Below are 24,278 nucleotides of genomic sequence, written 5' to 3'. Positions count from 1 at the left end.
AAGGATTGGAAAAAAGGAAATTGGGATATCCAGTAGCAAATTCTGGTCAGGTCTTACTTAAATTACGCTGGGGTTAATTTTTGCTCTCATTTCCTGGCTGCTCATGAATCTACCATTTTCTATTAGCTGAGCAACCAAAGAGGGGAATTCAAGTCACTTTGTTACAGGGCAGGGAGAGGTTCACCCCAGACCCCCCCAAAACCTCCTTGCTCTAAATGGGTTCTGCCATCTGCCGCATCAACACAAAACATATGAGACTTTAATGGGAAGGAATTTTAATACAATTAGGAAACAATACAGAAAAGGCAAAGAATCTAGTTTCTAAATCAAGCACCCAAAGTTGCCCATCCCCTTGTGGGTAAAACTCCATCCAAATGGGATTGGCCCAGAGCAAGGCCCCAAAGCCTGCCACAAGTCTAAAGCATCTTCCAGTGGGGACCCACAGAAAAGGGTCAGAAACAACCAGACAAGCCTGGAAGGAAAAGAGCAAAATCAACATCAAGATAAAAGCTGCCATTGTCATCTCCCCCAGGTCTCACCCACATCTGTGCCACCCAGTCCACGGCCAAAAGACAAGCACAGTTTCTTCACGTGTCTCTAGGCTCCATGTGCCCTCTCCAGGTCTCCTTCTGGCTCCATTCTGCTTCCTTCCTCAGGCTCCTCTTCAGCTTCTTCTCTACCTGCTCAGCGCCACCCTCCATTTGGGTGGGGCAGGGAATCTGGAACCTCCCCCTTTCCTGGGGACCACCCTGTTACAACTTTTTCTCAGGAATAACCTTCTACTTGTTATGATCAAGAGCACAGATAGACTCATTTGTTTTCTTAATTTTCTTTTTGTAGTAATTGTCAAATTTTGTAACATTTATGATTTGGAAACTGTTCCTTTTCCTATGTTTGTTTTGTTTTTTTAACCTTTGAAAAAATTTCAGTTTCTAAGTTTATAGTAGCAGTGAGTCTAGCTGCATTTCAGAATCTCATATTATGTCCATGGTATCACAGCATTGATTGCTTTTCAGAATCTGCTTTGATAACCAGAAACATCCTAGACTTCTTAGGAATCTATGAAATGAGCAAATTTTACCTAAGTGATCATTTTACTCCATAATGGACTGTAATGGCTACCATTGTCTGTAGCCTAAAAGAGATACTTCCTGTGCTATTAAAAACAGACCTCAGGGGATGTATTCATGGGTAATTAGGTTTAGGTTTTAAAATCTGACATGCATTTCATTTAATTTTGTCTCTTAGAATTTTGTAAACTTTCACTGAGTGACTGAATGAAATTCACTAGATGGCATTTATGAAGGAATCTGAGATTATCATGCTTCCAAAAGATATCATGTACTAAAAGCATTAAACTCATCTATTTCACAACATACAGGGAAACACTAATAAAGTAGAATGGTAGTGCTTAAGCTTACCATGACCACATGACTGTAACTGGAAGCTGGTTGCAGTAAAAATGACCTAAATGTTAAATGCCTTTACAAAGACAACCACAAGTAGCATGGTTCACATTTCTCCCCAGTTCTCTTGCGCCAGCTTGTCCTAACATATGCTTCTTGCTCTGCCAGCTTGCCTCTGAAGTCCTAGCATCCCTTGAGGCTGAGGTTAAATGTGTTCCCACAATGACAAAGTCAACTATGAATAGTGCCTTTTCTTTTGCTGTATTAAACAGGAAAAGTTTGACGAGGTACAATAATGAGGAATTTTAATAGAATTGCTTTTATTCCTACATTTTCTTTATAAAATTGACACTTCAAACAAATTAGTGCTGATCCATGTCATCAGTACATTTTCATTATTTTTGAAAGAGAAGAGACTTGTATCTAAAGTGAAGGGGTGGAAGTTTTGGGAGATCTAGTGGGAAAGTGGTTCTGATGCAACACTAGGAGACTAGCTTTTTTTCTTTTCTCACCATGCATACAGCTTTCCAGAATGCCTTTCCCAATTCCTTTCTCTCTTTCTTCTTCTTTCTCCTCTCTCTTTGTCCTCCACTGTTCAAACATAATGAAGTTTGGATAAAAGCAACATAGGGAAATTCTATTTTCAAATATTTAGTTTTATCATTCATAATAAACCTTGGCTAGAAACTATTCAAAGGAAATGGATCATAGAGAAGCTACTAACTTTTTGGTGTCTGAATTTCATTCATGTATATATTCATGTATTCATGCTTTCAAAATATTTATCAAACATCCCACTAGTTTCTGGGACTAGATGGGGATACATATTCTTTCTACTAAGAGGCTCATTTCTGACATCCCTTCTATAAAATGAAAATGAGGACCTGAAATAAGGAACAAACTAATAACAACAAAATACAATTGGAATGATTTTTTTGTTTCCCTTTCCCTCAGATATCAAATTTTACCATGTCACTGTCTATTACCTTAAAGATTGGGAGATACTGGATGGATGGATGGATGGATGGATGGACGGACAGATTAATGAACATTGACTACTAAGTTTCAAAGTCCTTAGTATAGCCCTGTGTCTTCCAAAGAGGGACCTGAGTTTGCAAGAAAATGATATAGAGAATTTAGAGTTTGCTGATGGCAGAGTATACATACAACATTGTAAGTTTTATATATGAATACATACACATACATATATAAACACATTTATAAATATATACACACATACTACATGCAGACTACTTTGGAAGACTCAGGTCTTCCAAAGAGGGACCTGAGTTTGCAAGAAAATGATATAGAGAATTTAGAGTTTGCTGATGGCAGAGTATACATACAACATTATAAGTTTTATATATGAATACATACACATACATATATAAACACATTTATAAATATATACATGCATACTACATGCAGACATGTGTTTATGTGTGTGTGTATATAATCACATAACTTCTCTAATAATGTATAGTTTATAGAACCAATTCATTCATTATTTTTTAAGAGTTTTAATTGACTTTATCCAAGAGGACAGAGTTAATGTTACGATTAGGATTAGACTCTGGTCTGAGCATATGAAACAATATTTTGACTTCTAAAAGGTCCATCATTACCCCTGTAGACATATTCTTTTCTTTCTTCACTATTGAAGATAAATTAATAATTACTATTTTTTCTAATTTGGCCTCAGGAAGCCAGCCATTTTCTCAATGAAGGATTAAACTTCCTCATTATGAAAGAAGTGGAAAAATATTTGTCATATTATTTTTTCATAAAGAAAAAAGACCAGTGGCTGGAACATCACATATTTGCAAGTCCAAATAAAGCTGGTTTTTGCTACATCTCAAAGGATTCACTGCAGAATGTGAGCAGAAAGAAGCATCTATCATGCTGAGACATGGGAATTGCTGGCATCATACAGACATTTTCCAAACACCTATAAAAAGTTAAGAAGAGAAAATTATGTAGCTCTATTGAAGTGTATCAATAAAGAAGTCATTTTAATGTTAACAAAATTTGAGATCCCAAAGCCATCAGCATGTTGCAGTTGGCAGAAGGATGCTAAAGCATAGTCTAAAATTCTACACACTTACCTTGAATACCGCAGAAGAATAAAATGAAAAGCAAGGTGAAAACTTACCAAATTGTTTGTGCAGAACTAATTCTGAGGTAAACCAGTTTATTGACATCTTAGTCAAAAAATGGGCTATGTCTTCCTGATGTTGGAGGAATGGTAAGGAGTAAACTCAGAATCAGTGAATGACAGCCTGAGGACTCCATCCCTTGACATTTTTCTGAACCCCTCCCCTATCTCCACACCTAAGAGATCTCAGGCACTGAGGACTCAGCTCCCAGCCTGATGTGAGCCTGGCTTCCTGAATGGGGTCTTCTAGGAACTAGGGGCAGAGCTAAGCAGCCATGTTGGACTTAAAAGATTGAATAAAATGTGCATTCTGGCTTTCTTGCTTTCCTGGTTTCCACTTATATCCTGGTCTCAGATCAGGAGGATTGCTGGCAGAACATGATGTCCAATCAGTCTTCTCTCTTTCTGTTTTCCCTCTTCTCATTTGCCTTGTAAATAAATCTTTTTAAAAATTTCTCTCTAACACACTATGGGGGGGGAGTAGGATTAAAATAAGAGGGGTGGGGACTATAACTACGATGAAAATGCATACATTGTGCAAAAATGAAAAATGATGTAAAAATATATAAAATTTAGGGCCTTCCCGGTGGCGCAGCGGTTGAGTGCTGGGCTGCGAAGCTGCCTGCAGGCTCTGCAGTGCCGGTTTGATCCCTGGCCACCGGTGAGGGTCCCACATGGCGTGCAGACCTCTCCTGCCGCCCGCTGCTCCCCTCAGCAGTGTACTTCTTCAGTCTGTCTGTTCTGCTCCCCACTCTGGCTCTGGTGAATTCTCTCACCTTCCCGTGCTTCTGACTATACCCAGTGCTTATATAAATAAATAAAATCTTTTTTAAAAAAAAATATATATAAAATTTAAAAAAGGAAGAAAAAAAATCCCCAAAAAAATTTCTCCCTACATCTCCTTTTGGGTCTCATCCTATGTTCATAAGAATGCAGGAGAGGACTCACACCTAGATCACCCCTATTTCCTCAGGGATGCTCTATAATACTGAGTCTCCATTCCATACAGTGCCCTGTTTAGGTACTAGGAGGTCCAGCTCTTTCCCTGAATTCCTAGCCAGGTTAGTCTCTCCATTTCTCTCATGTCTCCAAGTATGTTCCCAAGTGAAAACTAATGTTGATGTAAGTAATTCAGTTAAGAAGAAAAAGGCCTTTTTACTCTATGTTGACTCTGCTTATGTATTATCTACCCTCTATGGTTTAAAGTACCCCTTGCCTCCTAAGCGTTAATTTTTTGAATCATGTGACTGTCCCTGCCCCTGACTCCATGTCCCCACCCTCAGTTAACACAATTATTAAGACCAGTGATGGCAACCTGACCCACAGACTGACCAACTTACTGACCTAAAACACCAATAATTGGTCTAGCCAATTAGATTCCCAATTTGGAAAACTAAATAGAAGCCATTTTAAAGCAGAGAAATTAGAATACTCTAGACAGGTGGACAGCTGCTAAGTGTTGCCAATGATCCAGCACCAGAGAAACACTTCTTTAAGTTCCTGTTTGTAGGCTCTAAAGGCCTCCTTCAATCCAGAAGTACCCTCCATTTCTAACTTTTAGTCCTTGTATTTCTGTGGACTTTATCCACTTTTCACTTTGAGTATCCTTACAGTAAACTTTACTTTGTTTGAACTAGTCTGCATGATTATCTGTATCTTCAAAGATCCCTGGTAAAGACAATGACAATGAAGATATCTTACAAAATTTATCTCATCATCATATGACTAAACTATGGCTCTGAGTTCCACAGTTCTTAAATTCATTCTTTTCCTCAGATCATAACTCTTAGAAATCTCTGGATAAACTCTGTGTCCTCTTGTGAATCGCACCCACTGATTCTCACCATTCTCCCCTTGCTCTTGCATTACAGACTGTGGAGTAAGCCTGTGTCTTTTATACCTTCCTACACCTCACATCCTGCTGACATTGTCTGCCTCCTAACCTTTCAGAGTCTCAGTAGGATAGCCAGTCCAAGCTATTTTACTTTAGCTTTGATCATTCGTTGCTTTACCGTGAGCAAATAGTTTTCTAATATATTCTCGAACAACAGGGACAGATCTAGTTAAAAATGATTTTTATAGGCCTCATCTCAGATTTTTTTAGTCCATGAGTTTAATGTGGAATCTGGAAACCTACATTTTTATACTGATCTCAGGTGGTGCTATTACTTGTGTTTCTGAACCAACTTTGAGAAACACTAGGGCACTGGGTCCCAGTTCCAGTAGGAAATCAGTGGGTTATTAGAGCTCCCCAGGGAACATTTTGAAAGAACTCTTTTCGGGTTAAATCCAAGAACGTTTTGATTCAAATGTTCAAGATGAGGATGGAACCATGATAATTAATCTGTAAAATTGAATGAAAAAAAGAGACAGATACTCTTTGGTGTTTATATGAAGTAGGGTTTTGTTTGCTGTATCTCAGTGGGGACCACTTGCATGAATCATCTGCTGTGCTTGTTGCATGTGAACTTGGATGGGGAATCTTTTTATTTGAAAATCTTTTTATTTAAAAATCTCCTTTGGTGAGATTTATGTCTTCCTATTTTTTTCCTTTTTCTAATCACTGATCATCAGCTAAGCATGACCATGATGGTATTGTACAGATAGTTCCCAAATTTGAAAACACATTCATTGCTTGGCAATGTGAATATATTAGGAATAAAACATTCTCATTTCATGAAGTAGAATTCATGAGGTATCCATCTATATCTTCATAAATTTTTCCATATAAATGCTTTTATTGAGATGAATAATGTGTAAAAAGCCCTGTCTGGTTTAAAAGAAGCCTTCAGGGCCTCCCCGGTGACACAGCGGTTGAGCGCTGGGTTGCGAAGCTGCCCGCGGCCTCTGCGGCGCCAGTTCGATCCCCGGCTGCTCCCCGGCTACTGGAGGAGGGTCTCACATGGTGTGCAGACCTCTCCTGCTGCCCACTGCTCCTCTCAGCAGTGTGCTTCAATCCTTCTGCCTGCTCTGCTCCCCGCTCTGGCTCTGGTGAATTCTCTCACCCTCCCGCGCTTCTGACTGTACCCAGTGCATGTATAAACAAAACAAACAAACAAACAAACAAACAAGCAAATACATAAATAAAACATGCCTCTATAAAAAATAAAAATAAAAAAATAAAAGAAGCCTCCAGTATTTCATAAGAGTCTCTTGGAAGTGCACTAACTTATCATGTCATTGTGACTCCCTCTTCTCCTGCACAAACACAAATAGAGCCAGAAAATCGCCCTGTGCAGGGGTGGGAGAGGAGTATTTCCATGCAGAAGATTATACTTGACCAAGTGTTACAGCCTTTCTTTTAAAAATCTTTTAGGGAACCAACAACACAAATTACTTGTCAAGTTTTCACAAATTACCAATGATTTGTGACATAATTCCTTCAAAGGAAAGTATAATTCATATACCACTAGTTTCCCACTGTGTAACTCATTCCCAAATATTTTTTTTCTGTATCCCTCAGTTCCAGAAGCTCTGAAACCTACTTTCTTTGAATTACAAAAGACAATATCACTTCCATTGGATCCCAAATTCAGCCTAGGACAGAGATGACTGCTTGGTTTCCCAGAGTAGACATGGGAGTTGGCTTTGATTCCTCTTAGAAAGATCTTGGGACCTGTTATACAAGTCTCCTTTTATCCTTAATTTCCCCCTGAAATTAGAAACTTTTTTTCCTGAAATTGTCTGTCAAAAGGAATAATCAGCAATAGCGATTTTAGTAAAACAACTTACATTAGGGATCCATATTTAGAAGATTCAATAATTAGAATCTTAGCTTAATTCACCCCAGGATTTAACCAAATCTTAGCAAGTGTGAAGGACCAGCAGCACAGGTGTGTCTAGATCATAGGAGATTTGAAAGGAGATTCTGAGAATTGAGATAATCTCTGTCTCAATATGGTATGGATTAAAATGTAGATTGCCTTTATCAACATGACTTAGTTATTTCAGAAACTATTTACTTGAGAAAGATAAGGCTGTATATCAGAAAATAACTTCTTTTTTTCGGACATTCTCACAGATTAAAAGGGGACATTGGTCTGTTCACCTGAGTTATAAAGATTTTTCTCAGGACCAATATCATTGATCCTAAACTATTTTATTATGAATCACAATCCTGATTGGTTTCCTGACTTGTAAGATGTACTTTAATCTACTTGAACCTAAATCTCCTTTTACCTTCCCATTTCTAACCTTCCCTCTAACACATTGCTAAGACTGTAGCAAGGTGCTTTTCATTCTTATTGCAACATAGTATAATAACTTTAACTGTTTTAACAGGTTTCCTGGTGATATATTAGGTCATTTAACCATTCTTAGTTCTGCATAGTTTCTATAGCTTAGATAATCTTTCAGCATGGAGCATACCAGTTGGGTCCATAGAGATGCTGGGATATGAACCAGCTACATTAGTAAGAGGAAATTTTGTTAGGTGAGTACAGCACAATATCCTGAGAATACAGTGATACATGATCCAAATGGTCAGTGGGTTTAATAACAAAACATATCAACTAGTCCTCCAAATGGAGACGAGAGGAGACTCTTAGATGAATTTTCAAGTAAACACCAAGTATAACCAATGGATGCCCACTTAGTGAGCAGTGAAGAGGTTAAGAATGTGGCTGTTGATCTAGAGTGCCTGTATTCAAATCAGGCCATATGACCTTAAATCTCTGTTTCATGAGGATAATAGTTATATGTATCTCATAGGGTAGTTGTCAGCTCTGTGCGTGTGTGGCAGGGGGGTGGGGGGGTGGGGGGGTGGAGTTGTAAAGTGCTTGATATACAGTAAAAAGTACTACATTATATTTTACATTTTTTATATTACCTATTGGCAAATGCCACATCTAAAGAAATCTCATACTTAAAAAAAATTTTTTTTAATTGTTGTTGGAGTGCCATTGTTTTGCATCCTTGCTGGTGGTTTTTTTTTTTTTTTTTTAAGATTTATTTATTTATTTATTTATTTATATAAGCACTGGGTACAGTCAGAAGCGCGGGAGGGTGAGAGAATTCACCAGAGCCAGAGCAGGGAGCAGAGCAGGCAGAAGGACCAAAGCACACTGCTGAGGGGAGCAGCGGGCGGCAGGAGAGGTCTGCGCGCCATGTGGGACCTCCTCTGGTGGCCGGGGAGCAGCCGGGGATCGAACCAGCGCTGCAGAGGCTGCGGGCAGCTTCACAACCCAGCGCTCAACAGCTGAGCCACCCGGGAGGCTCCTTGCTGGTGTTTTGATAGTATAGGATTTCCCCTTCAGGTGTGGCACTCCCATTGTGCTTTCCTCTCCCCCTACACCCCCTTGCACCCCTCTCCTTCCTCCTCCCTTCTTTAAGGCAAAAAAATAGTTGAGTGCATTTAACTCAGAAAAAGTAAAGAGAAAAAAGTTTTCGAGATCAAGTCTTAACTTTGTCATTTAATTCTCAAGCATTCTTTAATTAAAGATTTTCAAAAGTAGGGCTTCCCCGTTGAGCACTGGGTTGCGAAGCTGCCCATGGCCTCTGCGGCGCCGGTTCAATCCCCGGCTGCTCCCCGGCCACCAGAGGAGGGTCCCACATGGCGCGCAGACCTCTCCTGGCGCCCGCTGCTCCCCTCAGCAGTGTACTTCGCTCCTTCTGCCTGCTCTGCTCCCCGCTCTGGCTCTGGTGAATTCTTTCACCCTCCCGCGCTTCTGACTGTACCCAGTGCTTGTATAAACAAAATGAACAAACAAACAAATAAATAAATAAAACATGCCTCTATAAAAAAAAAAAAAAAGATTTTCAAAGTAACCTTACCTCATCTTTATAGAATTGTGAAAGATAAGAATTTCATGACTTTTCAGATGACCTCTACGACTGGCTACTTAATTTATGGGGCCTTGTACAAAATGAAAATGCAGGTCTTTTGTTAAAAAGTTCTTAAGAATTTTAAGAGTGACAACAGAGCATTAAAACAAGCACGTGTTCCAACTAAGCTTAGCACCTTGTGCTAAAGCAGATATCTCACACCCATAAAACTAGCCCTGGCTCTAAAGTTGACAAGTCACCTAATTTGTTCTACCTGATGTTCGACAAAGTAAACATTTAGTGGTGGGGAAAATATAGCTATAACCAAGAAAGCAAGCAAATAAATTTTATCATGAGATCATTTAAGAAACTGCTAATGTAAGCTTAGTGATAATGTTAAACTTACATTATATTATGAAAAAATGTTTTCATTCAATAGTCACAACTGTTAAATTATCAAAATATTCCAAAAATCAGATTAGTAATACATTTCATGGATTATATATACATGTAGCATTTTAAGGTTTAAACAGTAATCAGCTTGTGAAAATTTACTTTAAAGAAGAAAGAAATCATCAAGTTAAGATATTTTATCTCCTACTGAAAAAAGAAATATTATTTAGGAAATGGAAGTTTACCAGACAAGATGTATAACTATAAGAAACAACCTTATAAGATGGGGTGTTTTTTTAACAAATAAGATTCCTTGATTAATTATGGGCAATTTATTTTCTAATCAGATGTTAGTAATTGCACAAAACAAACAGGAAATATATTTGAGTTCTTACTTTTTTTTACTTTAATTAGTGCATACTTCGTGGTTTGCTCCGTTTAGCCATTCCATAAATAATTTATTTCCTAGCACTCAGAGCTTCAGTTTCTTCGTCTCAAACAAAAAAGAAAGAGAGAGAGAGGAGAGAAGTTGTAGCTAATTGAGTTCTGAATGTTCTCCCAACCCAAATTCAATTTAGCATTACTTATTGGTAACACACTGCCTACAAATTTCTGTGCAGGGTATTTCAGGACAAAAAAGAATAAACCATGATTGCTGACCACAGTCAGTTTACAATCCAGAAGGCCAGGCTAGCAGAGCAGTCAGTCAGTAATTACAAAGCAAGACAGCAAGACAGCTCCAAAATTCTAAACCTTTAGTTCTAACCAAAAATCTTATCAAAGAAACAGAAACTGAAGGTTTACATGTGGGATAAAGTTAATGGACACAGAGCAGACAACACAATCTCCTTAAATATTTAATGTGGATGCTAGGTGCCTGAGTGAGTTTCTGTGCTGTTGGATAGCCAGTATTTGGGATGCTATGCTGCCATGCCTCCCCTAGAATGCCCAGGGTCACATTTACCTTACAAGTACATCCCCTCCATATTGACATGTGTTGAATGAATGCATAACATGGACCTCATTCCAGACGAATTTTGTCTTCAGCACTGAATGTGCCATAAAGTGACCATGAAGCAAAACTTTGACTTCTTTAATCCACTTATTTTGCATCCTGGGAAAATTTTGTTTGGTTGGTGGCCTTTTCAATAATACATTACTTTCATCTCACATAGTTGGTCCCGTTGATTGAATCAAGCTTATAGGATATCGTTCATCTTTTAATAAACAATGAAAATCAGGAAGATTAAAAAGTGACAGGATGTAACCAAGCATAAAATACAACCAAAGTAACAGAAATTCAGTTAGTACGGCTATAACTTGATTTTCAAAGGTCTCCAGTCTGGAGCTTGAGCCCAATTTCCTGGCTGGTTTAAAATGAGACCAGGATCTTAAATGATGTGCCTGAGGAGAGGCCAGGAGTTGTGGGTGAACTAGCTGCTCTGTGAGCAGAGCTGTCCCAACAGAAGGAAACATGGCATGCTCTGAACTTCAAAAGGATCAAGAACACAATTTTTACTAGGAAACGTGTGCTTACTTGATTTTAAGAAATGACACCTCTCTGGCTACCAACTTGGAAAATGTAATATTAGATGTTGTAGGTGGGGATCCTAGAAAAACAGAAACCATGATGGAGTTTTGCAAGTGGGTATCTTCTGTAGAGTGTCTTCAGGAATAATACCTGTAAGGGAGTGAGGGAGGTGGGATTGGGCAGGGAAGTTGAACTGTGATGCTTTTGCAACAAGGACCCCTGGGTCTGGTTTGGTCTTTGGCTATGTCCCAAATTGAAGCAGGGAATCTAGTTCAGTTGGAGAAGGTAGCAGGCATAAATGGGAGCGCAAGTGCTTTGGAAAGGGGATCTGAGCTCCATTCAGGGAGAACTCGCATAGGGAAGGTCAGCAGCAGGGATTGCAGCCTCTCTGATTACAGTTGCTTCTTCGTGAGTACAGGACTGCAACTAATTTCCCTGCTCTACTACCCACTCCAGGTTACTCTCACCCTCATTTAGCACCGCTGCTGGTCTAAGGGGATGACCTGATGGGGTGACTCAGACTCTCATCCATGACTTTTAAAACCTTTTAGAACCTCCTGAAAAATATGGCTTCTGCACTTTACTACTTAAATTAGGAAAGAAGCAAGAGATATCCTACTGAGTCATCTTGGTGGAAAGTACATTTTTCTCTGTCCTACTTGTATATCAACACCCTCTTATCTCATAGTTATTAAGGTCGCTTACCCATGTTAACACAGTGCTCTTCTTTGCTTAAATGATGGTCTTGGTACAAAGAAGCAAAAGTAAGCAGGAGCCCCCAAATTGTGTTCCCTGTTGAAAGCCTTCTCGCCTGGAACCAGATCCTTTAGACCAGCAGAGCCTGGCAGGGAGAGGGAAGCACAGTCCTCCAAGTGCATCTCTGAAATTGATGGTAAACAAAGCATAAAGAATGCACAAGCGTGAGAGTTAGTATAGGGATTATTAGTATGTAATGTTACATTAAATTATTCATAATGTGGAGGAAGGTAAAAAATTGGGAGAAAAAATGATTAATGTGGCAATTAGGCAAAAATCAAAGAGTGTCTGAAGTAAGAACACAGCCAGGAAGCAGTGAAGTTGGCTTCTGAAACATTAAAAATATGAAATGAATCAGATGAATGGACAGAGGGCTGTAAGGGAGAATAAGAAATCTGAGATAATTCCCATGAGTCCTGCTTAGTTTACTATTAATGAGGGTCGAGGACTCTGGAGAAAAAGCAGGTTTGATTTTTTGGTTGGTTTGTTTTCAAGGTTCCACAAGAGACTTAATGCTTTAGGGTACTACACTGATCAACCCATGATCCAGGAGGTCCCAATTCCTTAGCTGCTAGTTTCATATTACAGGCCTCCTTTAAATGATCTACATCTAGAAATCAGCTTTGAAATTGGAAACTCTAAGGAACACAACTTTGTATCTTTTGAATGTTTTACATAGGCTGCATGCCTATAAAAATGATTAATTCAAAGTAAAACTAATATGTCATCCCTGAGAGGATCATTCCAATATCTGTCTCCATCCCAAATTTTCTAACTGTTTGTGTATTCTAAACTGCCAGCTGGCCACTTCCCCCAGGAAGTCTTGCCAGCATCTCGGACTCACAAATTCAGTTATACTCACCTCTGCCATGTCTCCGCCTCATCTGCAAGCAGGCTTCAGAGCCCGGAGCCTCTGCTACTCGGACCCTTAAATGTTGTTACTGCAGATGTCTCCCACTCTGCTCTCAACTCTCATGGACTCTAACATACTGTATTTTAGCACTTGACAGACCCTTTAAATGGCTTCTTACAGCAACACCTTGTCCTTCAAGGTTTCAGAGTGGGAAACCATTTGTTTGCTAATGTATGTCCCTCTCTGGACTATAAAGTAACTTGAGGTCAGGCAACAAATGTATATAATGAGAATTCAGTGCATGATTATTAAATTGTCCTGTGGAAATGGACATAAGAGCTGATCATAGTATTATTAGTAGTAATCTACACACTTAAAATGATGGCTTATCTCATATTGTTGCTCTCCAAAACCTTGCTTTGGAATATTTAAGTGTTTTTAATATTCAAGGTGGCAAAAGAAAATTCAGAGATCTTTGCTTGATACGAAAATGTACTGAATGAGAAACTATTTGCAAGCAGGGATACTTGTATGACGTATGAAGCTCAGAAGTATGCAGCTCAGAAGTATGCTGTTACAAGGTGGCTTATAAACTGAAAATGAGGAAGTTGTTTAACCTTTACGAAGATAGGTTATTACAATGGGGTTTTCCAGACTGCAAGAAATTGGTTAAAAGTAATTACTTTGTGTGATTTTAGGAAATTAATTCAAGTTTCATATATGATTACCCCTTGCAAGAGATAGCTCAATTAAGTTTTGCTTATACTTATGAAATCATGTAGACTAAGTTTTAACTGATTTTGTCTCCTAGGGAGGTTGGCGAGACTTGCTCCGTTTATTTTATTTCAACAACAGATGTTAAAAATATTCAAAATGACTTATTAATTCATGTTTTCATTGATCAAAATGATTGTGAAACTTTTCTTTGGATCTGTTTAATAGGTCCAACTGAGTTCATTTTAAAGGTACAGTTGACTTTATTAAACAATTCTTGAGTTGGGCAGCATCCCATCTAGTAAGCAGAAAGATGCTGCAAGGAATTGTGCAAAATAGAAAATTCTTATAGTCAGAAATAAGGTAGACAAGGTTATTAGTAAAGAAAAAAAAAAAGGAAGACAATTCCAACAGAAAATCATAACAAATCATAGAAATCTGACTGTAGAATTGAAGGTACCAGAGGATGAAGGTGTGGGGAAGGGAATAACATGGAGAGGGACCCCAAAACACTATGGTGGAGGATTTTGTGGGTGTTTTGGTGGTGGGCATGGTGCTGTCACTTACATCTGAAGAGGGGTGAAAACTTATATCCCCAACTCATACACAGTGTTGTAAACCATTGTTACAATTTTTTAAAAAAGAAAAATAATTTCAGGCAAAACCACCTTCCTTAAAGAAAGACTGGGGGGGCCTCCCTGGTGGCACAGGGGGTTAAGCACCGCACTGTGAGGCAATATGCAGCCTCTGCAGCACGGGTTCGATTGGGGAGCAACCCACATGGCGAAGCAGACCTCTCCTGTCTCACCTGCTGCTCCCCTCAGCAGTATGTTTTGATCAGTTTGCCTGTTCTGTTCCCCACTCTTTCTGGTAAATCTTCTCACCCCACTGCATCTCTGACCTATGCCCCAGCTCTTGTGTGCATAAATGAATAAATCTTAAAAAAAAAAAAAAGAAAGACTGGGGGGGCTGAAGGGTTTAATCATAATGATTACCTCACTAATACAGACTAGAAAATTTCAATTTGATTAGTTTAAATTTCCACTTTCGGGATAGGCTGAAACTGCAGTTAGATGTTCAGTCTTGGTGGGTACATGGCATGAAAAACTCCATTTTGGGTATGTTGTTTCTTTTGTGTTTAATAGATCACTCCTGGATGTGATCTATTTGGTAACAAAGTTATATTTTGGAAAGCAATCACAATTATTAAAAGCCAAAAACAATACTAACAGTGATAAATGACACTTTAAAAATGAAACAATGAAAATAAAGTTATTTTGTATAAACTTAGCTCTAAAAGGAAAGTTGTAAAGAGGGAGTTCAGAAAGATTGTAAACAACATAAGCAACATTGGAATAAGCACTTATTTTGAAGAGTTTAGTGTTTCTTTGGAAGCCTCAGTATCGTCTCTGTCCAGCTCATTCCTTCGTAGTCACTCATCTTTGTAATAACAAAGACTCCATCATGATCTGCTCTAACTGGCATAATTGACTGAGTTGGGAATCATCGAGTATAGAAATTTTGTTAAGGAATCCATCCTACCATCATAGAACTTTCAGAAAAATTAATATTGGAAAAATATTATTGAGCTTTGTTTCTAATAGTTATTAAAATAGTTTATTGAGATAAATAATTGCATATCTATGCTAGATTCTCAGATCAAATAACTCTACTTCTCATCAGGATTACTATTGGATCTTACAGCCATTTGACAGTATATATACTTTCTCTGCAACTAGAAATATTGAACATACCTTATATTGAACATACCTTATATTCGTTCAGATTTTTGTCCTACCTGCCCAGTCCTATCTTCTCTCTAGTGCCAACTATTCAACACAACAGTATAGTAGGCAGAGCAGTGCCCCTCCCAAAGGAATCCACACCTTAAGCCCCAGAACCACTGACTCTGTTACTTTGGCAAAAGGACTCTGCAGACATGATTAAGGACCTTCAGATGGGGAGATTATCCTTGATTATCCAGGTGGGCCCATTATAATCATAAGTGCCATTATAAGAGAAAGAGGGAGACAGGAGAGTTAGTCAGGGAGAGAATGACGTGGAGTTTAGAAGCCAGGAGCTAAGGAATGTGGTCCCCCTTCAGAAGTTTGGAAAGAAAAGGAACAAATTACCCCCTATTGTCTCTAAAAGGGAAGATGTACCTTGATTTTAAACTGATTTGTAACTTCTGAGTTCCAGAATTGTAAGAAAATACATTTGTATTGTTTTAAGCCATTAAGTTTGTATGACTCAGTTATAACAACTGTAGGAAGTATAAGCCTGTATGGAAAATAGTAAGGAGTTTTCTTAAAAAAATGGAAATACCATATAATCCAGTAATACCACTGCTAGGAATTTACCTAAAGATTATGAAAACCCTAGTGTGAAAAAGTTTATGCATTTCTCTGTACATATCAGCATTATTCACAATAGTCAAGTAGTAGAATCGAACTAAATGGGATATATACTTAATGGAATACTATGCAACTATTTTAAAAGATGAAATGATGCTTTTGGGATCAAAATGTATAGCTCTTTAGGTGATTATCCTAAGTGAAGTAAGTCTGAGAGTGAAAGGCAGTTGCTAATGGTTTCCCTCATTTGTGGAATGTAAATAGCCAAAGAAAAAAACCTAGCAAAGCATAGAAAAATAATTCTTAGACTCTGTAAAAAAATTATACTGGGGCCTCCCCGGTGGCACAGTGGTTGAGCGCTGGGTTGCGAAGCCACCCGCAGCCTCTGCGACGCCAGTTCGATCCCTGGCTGCTCCCCGGCCACCGGAGGAGGGTCCCACATGGCGCGCAGACCTCTCCTGCCGCCCGCTGCTCCCCTCAGCAGTGTACTTCGGTCCTTCTGCCTGCTCTGCTCCCCGCTCTGGCTCTGGTGAATTCTCTCACCCTCCCACGCTTCTGACTGTACCCAGTGCTTGTATAAACAAACAAACAAACAAACAAATAAATAATACATGCCTCTTAAAAAAAATTATACTGGCTGCTGAAGGGGAGCAAGAGAGGGATGAGTGACAGGGAGGAAAGTGGCGGGTGTTGGCACTGGGGCTTGATGGAGGGAGTGAAGCATGTGCATATTTGGAGGCGTGAAGCTGTCAAGATACAATATCATGTAAACAATTGGCAAATTGACAGATTCGAGGAAAAATATACATATGTAGATTCTTAAATATTGCAAGGCAATGTAGAAATCAAAGTTAGTTCTTTAGTGCTCACTATGTATCACCTATGACCGGTGGATATGAAAACAGGGAAAACTGGGGAGGAGAGGAAAGACTTGCAGAGCTGAAGGGTACTAATGAAAAGGAAAGGAAAAGCTTCCACTTCAGGTTATTAGAGGACTGACTCATTTTATATCAAGTCTTCTTCTGAGGAAAGCTAGAAACTGAATAAAATGTATTTTTAAAAAGGCGTTTGAAGTTGTTAAAACGATTTCAAAGCACCAAGCACTCAAAAGACCATGATTCCAGAAAGAAGTTCAGAAAAGTGAATTCGGCAGAAAGTTCTGCTTTTCTTTTCAAGGTATTTGACAGCTCATAGGTAACAAAAAGTCTGAGAAGCTGGTCAGAATTTTTGGCAATGTCAAGAAATAAATAGAAAAAAAATTAAGGTTAAAGTCTGCTAAGGAGAAGTCCCAGTAAATACTCCAAATTTTAAGTTGGGACTCCTGAAGAGGAAAATCCAAGGGTAGGAATTGACTCATCTTCAGAAAAGATGAAACCCAGCTCAGAACAAAGAAACAGATCTGTCCTAATCTTTCAAGAGCAAGAGCAAATCCTTCTTGAAGAAAGATAATGTTATTTACAACTTTTAATTATATTTTCAGCTTTTCGTACATAGAGTTCAGCATTCACTTAATACTGGGCACACAACAAGATAAGGACCAATGATCTAAAAAACAAGATAAGAAAAACATGTAGTGGAAAAACTACTATAGATAGATAATTTCTTCAGAGAACTACAAAATACTAGAAAAAAGACTAAAATTGAAATCCATGTTGTCACAGATGACAAGAGTTCATCTCTTTTTATAGCTGAGACCTAGTCCATTGTGTATCTATTCCACATCTTCTTGAGTCAATTGTCTTGTTGTGCACTTAGTTCTTTGTATAACTTTCTTGTTGATACCTTGGTCTTAAACTTCTGGTCTCAAAACTCTAAGTAAGTAAATTTTTTTTTTAAACCTGTCAGTCTGTGATAGTCAGTTATGACAGCCTGGGCAGACTAATTTACTGACTGGTTCCATTTACATATAAATAATTTAAAAAGAAAAGCCTAAATCTATGAAATCAGAAATAAGGTTAACTCGTTCCAAGAAAGGGAGTTTATGATGACTAGGAGAAGGTATGAAGGAACTTTTGGGATGCTGCTGTGTTCTATTTCTTGATCTTATCAGTGAGTACTTGTGTGTTTCTGTCGTGAAAATTAATGGGTGTTTCCAAACTACACCTATCATCAAAGCATCGTATTCTACCATAGACTGTTGGACCCCATTTCACTCCCCCCGTTTAGACTTAGGCCTATGTTGTTCATTAAATATTATATATAAGTTTAAATTTATTAATATATAAATAGGAAATTCAGCTGAATTGGGAAGGGATGCCAAGGAATGGATGCCAGAGGTGTTTAGCGAGAATGGATGATATAAAGCCTTCCAATCCCCATTTCATCATGGGAGCTGATACAAAACAGGTTTTTTACATTCCTTTTTTCCTCCCTTCATTATGTCTTATTCCTCAGAGCATACATTCCTCTAGGAGAACCCAAGGAAGCAGCTGTCATTGGGGCTGGTTATAAAAGGATGAGACAGGGTAAGACAGTCTGCTGGCCAAAGATTGTAAGTCAAATAAATATTTTTGGAACTAAATCATATTTCCAAAAACAACTTGCAATACTGAACTTATATGGATACTGTGGACTCTAAATAATTTCTCAATAAAAAAAATGTAAGGGTACATTTTGTACTTAAGAAAGTACAAAACAGTGACAAGGATGATGATAGCCTTCTTCACTTTGAGTACATGAAAATACGTGTCAATGCAGTACAGTATGACCCACTTGCTGTGTGAAGACTGCTGTCCTTGGAGGGGAAGTGTCAATACCTGGATTTCTGTCACTTATCCTATTTTGAAGATTTGGGCTGGTTTCATTACTTGCTTTGGTTCTATGTACTAATTCATTACAGCATCAGTATTTACTTATACTTTGGCCTTGCCCTGTCATTTGAATCTCTGCCCACATATTAAAACAATTATGGCTGATTGGCTTGTATCTTCTAATATTATAGTTATAAAAGTAAATCAGCTAATTCCCCATCTTCATTCAGTTCACATTTAACAAAGGAAGATATACACAGAAAACAAAACAAAACACAATAAAGATGAAGTAGGAGAGGTTGTTAGTGTCCAAGGGGAGTAGAGAAGTCTGAACAATGTTTTCAGAAAGCAAATCTGTTTTTGTCTTTCCACTGAAATCCCTTGGGCAGTGCCCCATCAGAGAGTACAACACAGACCAATCTCCGGCATTTTAACCAGCAATGAATCCTCCTATTCCCTCTCATATTCCCTGTGCTTCAGCCACATTTGGCTTCAGTTCAAACAGGAGGTAAAATATAGATCTTCCTGAAATTGCTTACTGGTTACATGGCCTGTGTTTACTGTGTCAAAGGAGTCCCTTTTGTGACATGTCCAAAACAGTGGAACATGCCCACCATAAAATATTTTGGGAAAAGTGTCAAAATTCCCAACAATAGATGATAGAAGAAAAAAGAATTTATGCTACAACTATACAGTATTACATATGAAAGAGAATGTCTGTAAATGAGGAATCAAGAAAAATGGAAGCTGCACTGTAACTCCTCCTCTTGAATGATGACTTTAATAGCCAGTCTATTTGGGGACCCTCTACTGTGTGTCAGACCCTGAGCTAATCATTTTGAGTAAGTTATTTTATCCTCTTAACTTCTCTATGGGCAATTGTTATCATGCCTATTTTAGAAATAAGGTGACATTGAGGCTGCTCACACACTTCAAGATCAGAAGTCAGCTGCCGAGGAGGCCCTGGATCTGGCAGTGAGGTGTAGGTGTCCAAGCTGAAGCCCATGCTTTTAACTACTATGCCCCTTGAAGGGTTTTGAGTAGGCAGTGTGTGTGCAAGAGCAGGAAATAAGAGGAAATAATAGGGGACAGGACCCAGGAAGACATTATAAAAGAGAAAGCAAGAGGGTGGGGAACAGGGATTTAAGAAGGAATAGCCTGTGTCAGGGTTCAGGCTGAGGTTTTGGACTTGTGTGCCTTGAGAATGATGATCATTTTGACAGAAATAGAGAAATCCAGAGAGGGAGCATTTGGGAGCACGGGAGGGGATGAAGAAGGGTGAGCTCAGTTTCAGACATGCCCAGCTTGGGCCTCATCATCCCACAAGCAATAGCCAGGGCCCCACAGAGCCAGCCAGTAATCCATAGGCACAGATGCAGAGGAAAAGTCAAGTCTTTCAACAGACACAGGAGATGTTGGAAGCAAGTGAGAAACATCAGGTTTAAATATTCCCAATTCTGAATTTTCAGAACTTTTTCTTATAAGAAGCCACTTAATCATATTTACTGATGATTGGTGGAGGGTGGGGTGTGAATTTTATTTGTTCACCACTGCCCAGTTCAAACGTAACCTTTTTTTTTTTTTTTTAAAGATTTATTTATTTATTTATACAAGCACTGGGTACAGTCAGAAGCACGGGAGGGTGAGAGAATTCACCAGAGCCAGAGCAGGTTGCAGAACAGGCAGACTGACGAAATACACTGCTGAGGGGAGCAGCAAGCACAACAGGAGAGGTCTGCGCGCCATGTGGGACCCTCCTCTGGTAGCGGGGGTGCAGCTGGGGATGGAACCGGCGCTGCAGAGGCTGTGGGCAGCTTCGCAGCCCAGTGCTCAACCGCTGCGCCACCAGGGGAGGCCCAAACGTAATCTTTTGAGGTTACACAGCTACCTCCCTTTTTTCTAAGGAAAAATGCAAAACAATTTTTTTTTGTGTGTGTGTTCTTCCATGAGTATTTTATTTTTTTTATTTTTTTTTTATTATTAGATAATAAATTTTATTGTTATATTCCCCATACAATTGCAGCGCCCCCATTCTGACCCCAATCCCTCCCCTCCCGCCCCTGCCCCCCTAAAAGAGTCTCTGGTTCATAGTTTTTTGTTGATTTTGATTTTCACTTTCTTATAGTTATTCATTTTCCTGGTCCCTTATTTAAGTTTTCTAGATTCCTGCTATGAGTGAGACCATCCGGTATTTTTCTTTTTCTTTTTGGCTTATTTCGCTGAGCATGATCCCTTCCAGTGCCATCCATGTTGCTGCAAATTGCATGTGTTTATCTTTTTTGAATGCTGAGTAATATTCCATGGTATATATGTACCACATCTTCTTGATCCAGTCATCTATTTTTGGGCAAAAAATGCAAAACAATTTAAATTACAAAGAATCCAAGAAAAAAATCTCTATTTTTTATTCACTTCTATGAATGTTTGCCATTTTAACTGAAAATCAAGGGAACTCAGCTTTCTTTTTTTTTTGTCTTTTTAGTGAGTGGATTGCTGTATTATAGTAGATGCTTAATATTTCTGTCTTTTGTTTTTCTAGTTGTAAAAGAAATCTGTGTCCATAAAGGGATTTTGTGACTTTATGAATATAAGGGTAACTAAGCTTTTAAAAATTTTTATGGACTAAATATTTATGTAAATCCATATACACACATATTAAATTAACTCTTTTTCGTGGAGAGCTTTGTACTAGATATTTCTTACAGTTTAAATTCTATGATTCACTATAATGAATCATATACTTAAAAATACTGGGAACAAATTGACATCCTGACACCTGATAATGTCTCATCTCTTCTCTCCTACTCTCACAAACACTCCTACCTTCTCTTGTCAACTGCCACACACCCAGAGAATAAAAGCTTTTTTTGTCATCCATCCTTTATTTCTGTCCCTACTCCTCCAACAGCTTGATAACTGACTCAGCCTCACTTATTTTTGTTTTTTCTTTTTGCTCTAATTGGTGAAGTACAGAGTGAAAAGAATCACCTTGAAGGAGATTGTTCTTTGTTGATTACCATAAACCATGAGTAGTTAATGGTTGTTTTAGCTTTAGCATTAAATGCCTACAGATGACAGGGACAGAAATTAATCAGTCTCAGTGGTATACAAGCAGTGGCTCTTAAATTTGGTCTTTAGACCAGGAGCATCTGCAGCAGCCAGAAACTTGTTAGGAATGCAAATTCTTGACAACCACTGCATCTGCCGCTGGCAGGGGAAGTGGGGTTATGCCCAACAATCTTCCGTTTAACAAGCCCTCTAAGTAAATGTGAAGTACACTGATGCTTGAGAACCATATATAGAGTAACTGAATTTGCTCAGTGTGGAATGGAGGGCTGTTCTTGAAAGAACAATGTTAATGTTCCCTGATGCTCATTAGAAGGGCCTGGACTTCATCAGTTTTTGTTTTTAAAGAAAAATGATGTCCTGCCCCTGCCATAAGTTGAATAACCATAGGGCAAACAGGGACCTCTCTGGGTCTCATTTTCCTCATCTATAAAGTTAGAACCTCAAACTATTATGATCTTGATGGTAAATTCCATAGAACTTACATTCTCATTTTTTGGTACATCAGTGTATCTATGACTGATAGCCTTGATGTGTAAGAAGGTGGACCAGAATCAGCACCATGGGGTCACATTAACATGAGCACATGGGAATGAAAGCCACATCCTTGGCCTCTTCAGTATCAGTTTATCAGACGTAACTGCACACACACACACACAAACATTAAGTCACAATCTCTATAGCAGAAGGAAGTAAACTTTTCCATAAGAGGCTAATAGGAAGTATTTTAGGATTTGGGGGGCCACTGTGCTCTGTTACATCTACTCATATTCTGCCAGTATAATGTAAAACAACTCTAAACAGTAAGTGAGTATAGGAACATGGCTAAAGTTCCAACAAAAACTTTTCTTATAAAAACCAATGGTGGGGGGGCCTCCCTGGTGGCACAGGACTTAAAGACATAGAGCTATGAAGCTCTCCCCAGCCAGGGAGCTACCCACATGGTGCAGCAGACCCCTCCTATCTCTCTCTCCTGCTGCTCCCCTCAGCAGTGTATTTCAGTAGATCCACTTGTTTTGCTCCCCACTCTGTCTCTGGTGCCTGTTCTCATCCCTGACACCACTGGCCTACACCCCAGTTCTTGTATGCATAAATAATGAATAAATCTTTTTTAAAAAGGTGGGCTGTTGTTCGTCAACACCGCTTTATAATGCCTCCATTTTTAAAAACTAAAATGGAGAATTCAACCATTTCTTGCTTGGTTGATTATTCATTAATCAGATATTTAATTCACAGCCCATTAACAGCCCACTCTCCTGATTGCAATCACCAAGAGCAACCAAAAAATATCTAAAGTCCCTGTTCTGCTTTGCAAACAATCAACCAAAGCATTGTGCTGAATATACCCAGCTTTAGGCCTAATCATTCTCCATTTTTATGCTCAAAGGAAGCAAATGTTCTGCTTCTACAGATACACTTTTAAATAGCTTGGGTTTAGAGAACCACACCTGGTGGGAATATAAGAATGCAGACTAGCAATACTTAGCAGCTTGTACCAGTTCTCTGTACCCATTTCAGTTTGGGTCTCACGGCAACAGATGGCTGAGCAAGGAGTGTCTAGGATAATTGGTCAAGTTGGGAAGCCAAAATCTTCAACAGCAGCTCCCACCAGGACTTACTCCAGAAAATTCCCAACTGCCCAGGCCTGGAGTTAGGCAAGGTGGTGACTGAGAAATTCAGCCACCAGGACATCCGTATGGAAATTGGTGAAAGTGTACGGGAGGAGGATGTCTACATTGTTCATCGTGGTTGTGGTGTAATCAGTGATAATCTAATGGAGGTTTTGATCATGCTCCAGTGCTGCAAGATCACTTCAGCAAGGTCACACAGTTGTTCCATGCTTTCCTTATAACTGGCAAGATAAGGATAAGAGATAGCTTTCATCTCAGCCTGGCTTTTTGCAAATATGTTCACTGTAGAAGTCACAGATCATATTACCACATGGACCTGCATGCTTCTCAAATTCAAGGCTTTTTTGACATTGCAACGGACAATTTGTGTGCAGAGCCAGCTGTCCTGAAGTGGATATGGGCAAACATCCCAGAGTGGAGGAAATATGCTGTTGTCTCACCTGAGCTGGTGGGCTAAGAGAATGACCTCCACTGTAGACCAGTGGAATGCAGACTTTGCCTTTATTCACAAAGATGAGAAGGCCAAGGAAGTGGCTCACACAGTCCTGGTGGGATAGGAAGGACGCAGTGGCCAGCCTGGTGGAGGACAGCTCTGAGCCTTTGTGGCACAATATGCCACAAGGCTGACAGATTTCTCAGCTGGCGCCACCAGAGTTGATGCAGTCTTGACTTGGGGACTCTTGGCTGGCCTGGCCATTTCTCACATTAACAGTGCATGCTTTGAAGCAATAGTAAAAGCAGTAGTAGTCACCAGTACACACACCTCAGGAGGATCAAACGAAACACTGCTTCAGAATATACAGGTGATTGAAATCTCCACGAGCCTCGCAGAAGCCATCAGGAGAGCTCACAATTGGGGGCTGGTTTCCTACTTGTTCAGCCATGTCCCTTTATAATCAAATAACT

At 39.1% G+C, this 24,278-nt stretch overlaps 1 pseudogene; it reads left to right on the top strand.

Annotated features, from left to right (window-relative positions):
- Window positions 1-3,619: 3,619 nt before the first annotated feature.
- On the top strand, window positions 3,620-24,268 carry LOC119260453 (ribose-phosphate pyrophosphokinase 1-like; annotated as a pseudogene).
- Window positions 24,269-24,278: the final 10 nt, after the last annotated feature.

Source organism: Talpa occidentalis, unplaced genomic scaffold, assembly GCF_014898055.3.
Source record: "Talpa occidentalis isolate TD23 unplaced genomic scaffold, MPIMG_talOcc4v2.1 talOcc4.6, whole genome shotgun sequence".
NCBI lineage: Eukaryota > Metazoa > Chordata > Mammalia > Eulipotyphla > Talpidae > Talpa > Talpa occidentalis.
Note: the sequence above shows the minus strand (reverse complement) of the source record. Positions and strands in the feature narration are given on the sequence as shown.